The sequence below is a fragment of the Fundulus heteroclitus genome, chromosome 24, assembly GCF_011125445.2.
Source record: "Fundulus heteroclitus isolate FHET01 chromosome 24, MU-UCD_Fhet_4.1, whole genome shotgun sequence".
Classification (NCBI taxonomy): domain Eukaryota; kingdom Metazoa; phylum Chordata; class Actinopteri; order Cyprinodontiformes; family Fundulidae; genus Fundulus; species Fundulus heteroclitus.
In genome coordinates, this window is record NC_046384.1 from 25,154,463 (window position 1) to 25,162,681 (window position 8,219).

General features: G+C 40.7%; 1 long non-coding RNA gene across 2 annotated transcripts; it reads left to right on the forward strand.

Annotated features, from left to right (window-relative positions):
- The first annotated feature begins 4,179 nt into the window (after nucleotides 1-4,179).
- Nucleotides 4,180-7,440, forward strand: LOC110368954. 2 transcript variants are annotated; one of them, XR_004928114.1, is made up of 4 exons: nucleotides 4,180-4,310; nucleotides 6,645-6,781; nucleotides 6,884-7,177; nucleotides 7,262-7,440. It is a non-coding gene; the product is annotated as an uncharacterized LOC110368954 (long non-coding RNA). The 2 variants fall into 2 exon arrangements; XR_002428566.2 differs by lacking the exon at nucleotides 4,180-4,310 and having other exon boundaries at nucleotides 6,512-6,781.
- Nucleotides 7,441-8,219: the final 779 nt, after the last annotated feature.

Genomic DNA, 8,219 nt, shown 5'->3' on the forward strand with positions numbered 1-8,219 from the left:
ACAAACGGGAAAGAGAAGACAACATGGCATTTATGAAATGTATACATGTAATGATCTTCAGAAGTCAGGAAATGAATAAAAGAAAATCGACACCTCACTTAACTTTAATTTTGTTCTGTGCAGTGTTGGTATATCTACAATGAGGAGGGTGGTAAGGCAAGTAAAGGATCTCCTAAGCTTTGTGTTTGAGACATTGGATCAGAGGAATCGTTGGATTTACCAAACATCCATAACAACCTTAAGAGACTATCTGCAAGCCAAATGTTGTAGTTTAGGAGGTATGGCAGAAAATAAAGACCTTCTCTCTCCAACCATTACAAACGTAAAGAATTAGCTAAATGTTACTGGGACTTTAACTGAAAATAAGATTGAGCTTTATGGATTTGGCACAGAACAAAGGAAAACCACCTGATGCACACAAAAAGATAAGGAGTGGAATAGGTTAATTTCCAAAGGACCTGGGAATCTTATTAGAGTGCATGACATCATGAAATATTTCAAATGCTAGAACATTTTAAATAAAAAAATTCTGTACTCTGGCAGACAACTGAAAATTGGTCACCATTATATCATTCCTTATGCTTTCTTCATCATTATAAAAAATAAAAAATTTCTTCTTCTCCTTTTCTTGATATAGATGCCTTGTTTACCAACAAATGGAATGGTAATTCCTCAGTTTAAGTTGCTTTAGGTGTGTTTGTTTTTCTATATTCTTTAACTTTTAAGGATTGCAAGTAGGTAAAGCAAGTCTCCAAAAACTGGCCTGAGATGAACTGTTTATCCTCATTCAATGTGCTTTTCGTCAAAGAAAGTTGTTTGTTTGAGTGCACTTGATTTGACTTTCCATGCCGTTTTTACTTTGGTTGAACACACCACAGCAGCAGCGTTAGAAACAGCAATTGGCCCCCAAACCTCAGATGATCCCTCACAGGTATAGAGGTCAAAAGTTGACGGGAACCCGGCTGCTCTTTCATCCCCACCCAAACAGGCAGTCTCGCTGCATTTTCCACTACAGGTATGTCACAACTTCAAAGGTCTCGACGGAGCGACTTTCAGACGAAAGCATCACAGCTTCCCTCATCTCTCTCTCTCTCTCTCTCTCTCTCTGTCTCTCTCTGTCTCTCTCTCTCTTTCTCTCTCTCTGTTGGCTGCTTCACAGTTGTCGCTGTCATACTTTGTTTTGCTTAAATGAAATGATTGAGTCCTGGCTGTGTGACGGCATTTCAAGGTGAAGCCCCCTCACATCATTACCGCTGACATTAGCAGGTGACAGCGGCAGCCGCAGAGCCGGCGCTGCTCGGTTCAAAGCTTCTTTGCAGCATAAACAGATGAAACAAAATAAAATCAGAGGGATGGGAGGGGGGGGTAGAGTTGGCTGAGTAAATCATAAATTTACAATCTCTACCATTAACTTGCATGGAGAAATATTTTTATCCACATAATCAAACCTCTTGAAGTCATGCATTTTATGTCAGAAAATCTCCCAAACAGCATTCTGTATTTGTTCTTGTTCCCTTAAACATGGCTTTAAAGGTCTGAATGAAAGGATCAATAATGTATAAAAAACATGTAGGGTTGCGTTTCCTTGGTGTGTCTCCAATCTCCCAAGTGCAGAGGCCATGTAGTCAGATACTGTAAATTCCCTTAAGATTATCGATTTAGGTTGCAGGTTGCAGAGTCCGGAGCCTCCTCGACAACAGAGCCAGCTGACCTCAGGGCGGGCGGTAAAGCAGAGCTGGGGCTGCAGAGACGGACCATGAAGTGCTTTAAATAGTCACATTCATGGTTGAAATGTGTTGTGGTAATTTGATCTGCAGCAGAGCAACAACACAAAGGACGACGAGGCGGGTGCAACCATGTGATAGTCATATGATGTTAAGCTTGATCTCAAGCATATGCCCTTTAGAGGTTGTTTTTGCAGAGAATAGAGTCTTTTGTGTGACACAGCACATTTTCTGAAAAGAAAATTGCGTAAAATCTGCTCAAAACCATGAGCTTATTTTATTAGTATTTGCCCCTAATTGATAAAGCCACAGACACGTTTGTTTTTGACTGATCCAGGCATACCATATAAACTGTAAACATACTCCTTGTCCTTAGAGTGGGGCGTATTTATTTGGCAGGAAAGCGCTCCTCATTAGTCTCTAAATTGTTGTCGGAAATAGAGGCCGTCCACATTAACAATCTCATCCTCTGCACATAATGCTCCCGCCACCAGCGTGCCTTGTCATTACGACCATTTCTGCACCATTATTTCAACACCAAATCTGCCCGCCCCTCCTTTTCAAATTCGTACCCCTCCTGCTTGCCTGTGTGCAGCAGAGCTTGCGCTTCAAACTGCTCTGAAATGAGCTTGCTTTGCCAGGCCGGCAGCTAGCCAGACCAATCATCCATCTGCAATAATAGAAATCTTCTGGCTGATGATAGACTGAGGCAATCATTGGGCAGACTGAGTGGACTCTTCACTGCGGCCTCTCCAACCCTGCTGCTGGTTGATAGTGGAGAAAGGGCCAGAGGGATGTTGGCATAGATGTTTGGTTGGTATGTACCCTGTCTGGGTGGATAAAGATTGAGGGGAAAGGGCAGACAAAAAATTTGAAAAACAAACCTAATGAGGGTGTTTATCATTTAGGTAGGAACATTATTTTCGGGCTGCATTATATATATAAACGATATATATATATATATATATATATATATATATATATATATATATATATATATATATATATATATATATATATATATATCGTTTTTTTTTTTCTTTATCACAATTCTGGTCCAGACTGTCACACAACCTCTCCTCTGCAGATTTACCTATGTTTGCATAACTGCAAAGTACATAGAAGCTACTCTCTAAGCTACAGTCATCACTCTGTTTTATTTGTATTTATTCTAGATGATAAAATTAAATGGTAAATTAAAACTGAATATCTTACTTAACATACCAATAAAAAAGTAAAATAGTGTGAGACTGCTATTTTTTAATTAATTTAGCATTTATTTCCTGTAAATGATTGATTAATTTCCTACATGTTTTTAATATTTAGTTAGTTTCCATTTTCTCATGTTTTATTTTGTTTAATTTTTCATTTTTATTTTATTCCAACTTGCGTTTATTCTGTTTTTATTTTCCTATATTTTAATCATGTAAAGCATCTTTGTACTGAAATGTGCTATACAAATAAATTTGCTTTGCCTTGCCTTAAAACTTACTGCTAATCTTCTCAGAACACAGGACAATTTCCCCAAGTTTACAGGGAACATTTGTGGAGCTTACAGGGTACAATTCTGCAATTGATTTAACCTTTACTTACTTAATATTCAAATAAGTAGTGTTTAACATCAGGATAATGGATAACTGCTACCTTCTGAAAGGTACCTGATGACAAGTCACCTCATAATACAACCCAAGCTTGAGGGGGGAAAAAACTGTAAGTTCTGGAATGTCAGCTGTAGTGTCCAGGAATATTACTTGTTAGTTCTGGAAAATGACTTGTAATTGTTGAAAGAAAGTACTCTGAGACTTTCTGGAAATTAAAAGCTATTTTGCATTCACAGCGATCAATGCACAATATAGTTTAGCTTCTGAAGGTAATCTACATTTGCTACCAGTAATGCTTAATACAGCTTGGCTGTTTGTTCTGAAATGTAGCTTGTAAGAAAGAATTCTTTAAGCTCCAGAAAGTAACATGATAGGTACCCCAAAATATTACATGGTCTCAAAGCTTCCCTGTAATTTTCAGAAATTGACTGAAAATATAGTATTGTGTATTCCTACCAATTAACACACATTATAGCTCTGTCAATTAAAGCAAACATGTTCCAGTAAAGTGACCAATAAATCTCAATAAGTCAACATGTAAGTTCAAGGAAACTATAATGTTGCTAGAGTATGTGGGCTTTTTTTTAATATAAATTATGTACTAATGTTGATATTTTTTTCCAGTTGTCCATCAACCAATAGATGCAATTCCAGCAATAGTTATATGCTGGTGAAGATTCTCAGTCATCCAGGTCATGGTCATTCCAAAAAAAGTTAAAAAACAAAGCAACTGGACTTGTTTTCCGTAGTTGAAGACGAATTGAGAAAGCTTCCGGGAGAGGAAGCGAAACGTCTTCAACTACGGAAAACAAGTCCAGTTGCTTTGTTTTTTAACTTTTTTTGGAAAAAGCAATAGTTATAGTCTACATGCAACCCTAAAATGGAATTGAAACTGTGGTTGTAAGAGAAGGGAGAGATGAGCTGTATGTGCAATCACCAAGGCTGGGCCACATGCTGCTATCCATACAGATGATTAGTTTTACATGTGAGTACATTTCATCAAATTTACCTTTTAAAATGTTTAAAGGATAGCTTGGAAAAAAGAGAGTATTACATGTTTTCAGGATGGTAGCATTCCCAAACAGTAAAATAGAAACACACACACTGTAAAATGTACAATAAGTACCTGTTTACCAAGTAAAAAAGTTCTTCATTTGCAAAGCAAAGGGGAAAAGAAACTTGAGTTTGGTCATAATTCTTGCTTTGTGGTCAATAAGAATGCATGCATGGTAAGAGCTGCTGCCAGAGCAAGAAAACAGCAGCACCTGAAGGCAAAGAAACATATTTGTCCTGTGTCAGGAATGCTATTCTGTTACATTTTTGCAAAATGAATAATTAATTTTTAAATTGTTATTGTACAATTACACCTAAAAAGATTAAACCTCAACTTCAAGTTAGAGTTTCTTGGCAAAATACACAAACTGACAGCTTTTGGCTTTTGGCTAAACCATAACGACTTAAATAGCTCAACACACTTAATATTGCAGTTGCTTCCCAAATTGAATACAAAATGTCAGTATTAAAAGCTATTTAAGTCGTAAAATTATGTATGTATTTAGAAGAGCAACCTTTCATTGGGATGACCTGCTGCAAATACAATTAATGGCCAGGCACACAGTTTCTGGCTGCATTTTGGAGGAATCTTAGCCTCCTGTTCATTAATATCCTTGAGTTTGAGTGCTGCAGATGCATTTTTAAAATCCCAACAGAGATTTTCAATGGAGTTCAACTTGAGCGACCATTATAGCCACTTTAGAATCTTCCAAGATTTCTTCTGAAGCCAAGCCTTGATGAACTTCAAGGTAGGCTTGGGATAATTATCATGTTTCAAGACCCAATCTTTGGCCTTCTATCTAACAGAGGGCATGAAAATTTCTCCCAGGATTTCACAATACTACACCTTTCCCTCCACGTGTTGCCGATTTTTCAGTGCCAGAGGAAGCAATGTAGTGAATGATGTATGAAACGACTTTGGTTCATTTCAGAACAAAATAAATGTAACGTACCTCCGACATTCTCTTGCTCTTGAAAATATCAAAGTAAAGCACTTCTGTTTCATTTCATTTATTTATGTACTTATTACATTTTTTGTAGTTTATACAATAAACTTGAGCATATTTACCAATTACAATTGAGAACAGAGGTTTTTGAAGAATTATATTTAATGCAATATGTTGTGAAGGAATTGATAAACAGGTGTTAAATTAATCATCCGTCCGTCCGTCCGTCTTCTTCCGCTTATCCGGGGTCGGGTCGCGGGGGTAGCAGCTTCAGTAGGGAGGCCCAGACGTCCCTCTCCCCGGCCACTTGGGCCAGCTCTTCAGGAGGAATCCCAAGGCGTTCCCAGGCCAGCCGGGAGACATAGTCCCTCCAGCGTGTCCTGGGTTTTCCCCTGGGCATCCTCCCGGTGGGACGTGCCCGGAACACCTCACCAGGGAGGCGTCCAGGGGGAATCCTGACCAGATGCTCGAGCCACCTCAACTGGCTCCTCTCGACGTGAAGGAGCAGCGGCTCTACTCTGAGTCCTCCCCAGATGACTGAGCTCCTCACTCTATCTCTAAGGGAGAGCCCAGACACACTACGGAGAAAACTCATTTCGGCCGCTTGTATCCGGGATCTCGTTCTTTCGGTCACGACCCAAAGCTCGTGACCATAGATGAGGGTAGGAACGTAGATCGACCGGTAAATCGAGAGCTTCGCCTTTTGGCTCAGCTCTCTCTTCACCACAACGGATCGGTACAGCGCCCGCTTCACAGCAGACGCTGCACCAATCCGCCTGTCGATCTCCCGCTCCATCTTCCCCTCATTCGTGAACAAGACCCAAAGATACTTGAACTCCTCCACTAGGGGCAGCACATCCTCCCCAACCCGGAGAAGGCACTCTACCCTTTTCCGGTTCAAGACCATGGTCTCGGATTTGGAGGCACTGATTTTCATCCCGGCCGCTTCACACTCGGCTGCGAAGCGGTTCCAACTACAGAGGAATCACACTCTTAAGCCTCCCTGGTAAGGTCTATTCAGGGGTTCTGGAAAGGAGGGTCCGTCGGATAGTCGAATCTCGGATTCAGGAAGAGCAGTGTGGTTTTAAATTAATCATCACAAAGTAAATGAAAAAACACTGATTCATTCACAAATTTAATCATTAGCATGTTTTAATCCCTTTCTATTAGTTTTCTTATGGCATGAATGTCTATTTTTTCTAAAGGGGTAAATATTACATTAGAACCAGTTTGAAAATAGCATAAATCAGCCTTTAGCAGATATTTGGATGGTAGTGTCAGGGTTCTCTGTTTTCATGCTCTCTAACTCTGCTTCACAGGTGGCTGCAGTTGATCAGGTGGGCGTGGCCCGCACCTGTGGCTAATTATGGAACCTCCACCTCTGGCTTAAAAGGAGTGCTCAGACAGTTGGGTGACGCCAGAGTGGCCTCTGACCTGTCACCTGTGCCCTGTATCTGTGAGTTTTGGAAACTCAGTTTTTGAACTAACCTGTCTCCTGTCTTCTCCAATTTGTGTCGTGTTTTGGATTTACTCACCTGTGTTGGCTCTATGCTCTAAGGACCAGTCATCCGAATCCCTGCCGCTCAGATTTTGCTCTGGCATTTCCCCTCTCTTGGTGGTACCAAGCTGGGCGTGAGACCCCTTCCCTGGATTCACCTGGTTCGTCAAGTCACACTCCGGTTCTTCCAACTGCTCCTCCTGCCTGCCGTCCGTATTGGTGCTGTTCGGGCCCCCTGCCTGCATTACATCTGCCAGCCCTCCTGTCACTCAGCCACAACTGTCCATTAGAGAGTTGTGATCTCAGAGTTCCTTCGTCACTCACTCCCCCCAGACAAGTCTCTCCTTCCAAATGGTAAGTGGCACCGCTTCTGGAAAGTTTTTTCCCCCTGGTTCGACCCTCTGTAACATATCCTCTTTTTTCCCACAATCATTCCAGCTCTGACGTTCAGACCTCGCCTGTTGCACACAGCGTGTGCTTCCCCCCTTTGTCGAGCCTTTAATAAACATCTTAAACTGTTCCTGTTGCTGTCTGTGTCTGCATGTGGGCCAAACACTTAAAAACCATGACAGGTAGAATGAATACTAAATGTGAAAAGATAACACTGTCAGTGAAAAATGAAAGATAGTTATTCAATTACATTTTGAAGTTGAAGTTCCTTGGAAGTTGAAGTGGTAATTTAGGAATAAAGACAAACAGTATAGGTTTTGATCCTAACCTTTGGGTGATGCAGAATTAAAGGTGACCCAGATGTCACTGATTTGAGTCAATAGAGACTTGACTTCAACTTGCCAGTCAAAGACCTGAGGCTTGAGTTGGAAAAAATGACAAGTGAACATCTGTGTAGGAATGGTGTTATTTTCTGTGTATGCACCATTCTTCCTCCTTCAGACATCAATAGCAGGGATCACCAACCTTTTTAAACTGAGAGCTACTTCATTGGTGCTGTTTCATTCGAAGGACTACCTGTACTGACCTTGGAACTAAAGAGCCAGAGCTCACCTTAACTTCATGTAATATAAAATGATGCTTTTAAATCTATGCAAATACAAGTATGATTAAAAAAGAGAAACTGAATAAAATAGTATTTTAAATGCAGCTCACTGGAGGGTTGTGCTATTTTTTTTTTTTTTTTTTTTTTTTTTTTTTTAGCAGGCTTGAGGGCACCATGTATGTTCCTGGGGCCTACCGGGTGCTCATGGGCAACTCTGCCTTTGTCTGTTTGGCCGCTGTCTTCTTGCAGCCACCCGCTGGATGGGAGTGGTACTACAGTCTTTCCTCACGACATTCCATTGGTCATTGGGGCTGTTTTATATAAATGGCCCCTAGTAGATGGAAACACGACAGACTTTGGTTTACCCTGGAAACCAAAGCCAGGGGCTGGGAATGCTTGGGC